The sequence below is a fragment of the Osmia lignaria genome, unplaced genomic scaffold (genome assembly GCF_051020975.1).
Source record: "Osmia lignaria lignaria isolate PbOS001 unplaced genomic scaffold, iyOsmLign1 scaffold0046, whole genome shotgun sequence".
NCBI lineage: Eukaryota > Metazoa > Arthropoda > Insecta > Hymenoptera > Megachilidae > Osmia > Osmia lignaria.
In genome coordinates this window covers 62,501-65,000 of record NW_027478187.1, presented here as the reverse complement: position 1 = coordinate 65,000, position 2,500 = coordinate 62,501, and the positions used below count along the sequence as shown (strand labels likewise).

The following is a 2,500-nucleotide window of genomic DNA, read 5'->3' as shown; positions in this document are numbered from 1 at the left end:
AATGTTTGAGATGATAATTTGCTGAAATGCAAGCTCGAATAGCCCCAGGGTTTCGAATGATTCCCCGCGCTTTATACATCTCTCTGTTTACAAACGGTGTATAAATGAAAGATCGCTTCAGATGGGTCGTCGCTGTTTGACGCGCGATGCTGTTCCTTTTTTTTTGTCTGTCTGTGCGTTTAGCTTCGCTAAACAAGTTAAATGGTTAAAAAGCGTCGAAAAAGCGAATACACACGCGACAAGACAAATCTAACGAGTAAAGGAACGCTCCGCTCCAAGATAAAAATGGTTGTTTACAATCAATACAGCGTTTCGGTACCCCTGATCGTAGTCTGAAACTGTGTAACAAAAGAGAGGAAAGCGAATGGTGAAGGAACTTCGAAGCCTCCGTGGCGTGGCTAGAACTTGTGATAAAAGTATGTTTGCAGCAATTATGCATGCTCCCGTTAAAACAGCATTTCAATGTCTCGCATGGCTTAAAGCTCTAGGAGGCTTCAACATTTAGAATACATACGGACTACTTCGTTTGTTAAAGATAAGCGAAGACCGCGCGACCATCGCTCGGTCGTCCAGTCCTCGAAAGTTTTGTTGCGTTCCAAAGAAGAGACAAATGGGGTTTACCCTTGCGCTAAGGGGAGAAGAAGAGAAAAGCAGTTGTTAAATCTAAGAGGTGTGTGGAGTACATCGCGTGTTGGTTAAAATTGTTAAATGAAGTATACGCGAAATGTTCTCTCGCTCTTGCTTTTCCTCTTGCTTCCGTGGCGCTCGAAAAGAAGGGATGATAAATAAAGAAACCTATTCGAAATCTCTTGTGGAACAAAAAATAATACGGACGGACGTTAAAATTGAACCGAGACGAAATGGATCGTCTTGCGAGTTGTCTTCGCTTTGAAATTGTTAAAAATTGATAAAAGCAATACGACGAAGCTGCAGTCCGCAAAATGTTTGAAGCAAAAAGGAAATAACACGAAAATTATGGGAACGTCGTGTCTCAACTTTTTTTTCCCTCTTGTGCTCGTTTCATCGAACGATAAATACAAACATTTTGAAACGAGAGAGGAGGAAAAATTGAATATGCGAAAGGTTGATTCACGCACAGTTTCTCTACGTGTTTGCTTTTTTGCTTCTTTTCGTTTATTTTTTTTTTTTTTGCATCGAGCATCATTATTCACCTTTCGATGAAACCAAAGAAATTGACGACCTCAGAGTAGGCGAGATTACCCGCTGAATTTAAGCATATTATTAAGCGGAGGAAAAGAAACTAACTAGGATTTCCTTAGTAGCGGCGAGCGAACAGGAATGAGCCCAGCACTGAATCCCGCGGTACCGCCGCTGGGAAATGTAGTGTTCAGGAGGATCCGTTTATCCCGAGACATCGAATTGCGTCCAAGTCCATCTTGAATGGGGCCATTTACCCATAGAGGGTGCCAGGCCCGTAGTGACCGGTACGCGTTTCGGGAGGATCTCTCCTTAGAGTCGGGTTGCTTGAGAGTGCAGCCCTAAGTGGGTGGTAAACTCCATCTAAGGCTAAATACGACCACGAGACCGATAGCGAACAAGTACCGTGAGGGAAAGTTGAAAAGAACTTTGAAGAGAGAGTTCAAGAGTACGTGAAACCGTTCAGGGGTAAACCTGAGAAACCCAAAAGATCGAATGGGGAGATTCATCGTCAACAACGCTGGCTCCCGTTGGTGCGCGATGCCCCGGATGGACCTTCGGGTTCCATTAGCGAGGGCACACCACCTTCGGCGAATGTTCCGGCGAGGTAGTCGTGCACTTCTCCCCTAGTAGAACGTCGCGACCCGTTGCGTGTCGGTCTACGGTCCGAGGCGGAGCCTGTCCGTCACCTTAACGGTGTTCGTGACAGACCCTCGGTTGCCTGGCCGACTGCGCGACGGTACTCAGACGGTATCAGGCCGCAACCAATCCATTTTCGAATGTGTGTGCGTCAGGACCGCCGCAAGCTAGGTTCAGTTATAATTACCCGGATGTACGGACTATGCGCCGTCCCCGGGTCTGGCCAGCTGTTAGCAGGAGGAGTCCTTGGACTGGCCAAGCTTTGAATTACCGGTCGGCGACGCTATTGCTTTGGGTACTCTCAGGACCCGTCTTGAAACACGGACCAAGGAGTCTAACATGTGCGCAAGTCATTGGGATATAAATAAACCTAAAGGCGAAATGAAAGTGAATGTCGTCCTCTGCGTCGACCTAGGGAGGATGGGCCTCGTTACGATTAGGCCTCGCACTCCCGGGGCGTCTCGTTCTCATTGCGAGAAGAGGCGCACCTAGAGCGTACACGTTGGGACCCGAAAGATGGTGAACTATGCCTGGTCAGGACGAAGTCAGGGGAAACCCTGATGGAGGTCCGTAGCGATTCTGACGTGCAAATCGATCGTCGGAACTGGGTATAGGGGCGAAAGACTAATCGAACCATCTAGTAGCTGGTTCCCTCCGAAGTTTCCCTCAGGATAGCTGGCACTCGCTCGAACGTTATTGCGAG

At 47.6% G+C, this 2,500-nt stretch overlaps 1 pseudogene; it reads left to right on the top strand.

Moving 5' to 3' along the window:
* The first annotated feature begins 1,197 nt into the window (after positions 1-1,197).
* Positions 1,198-2,500, top strand: part of LOC143307141 (large subunit ribosomal RNA) — a 4,611-nt pseudogene continuing 3,308 nt past the window's right edge.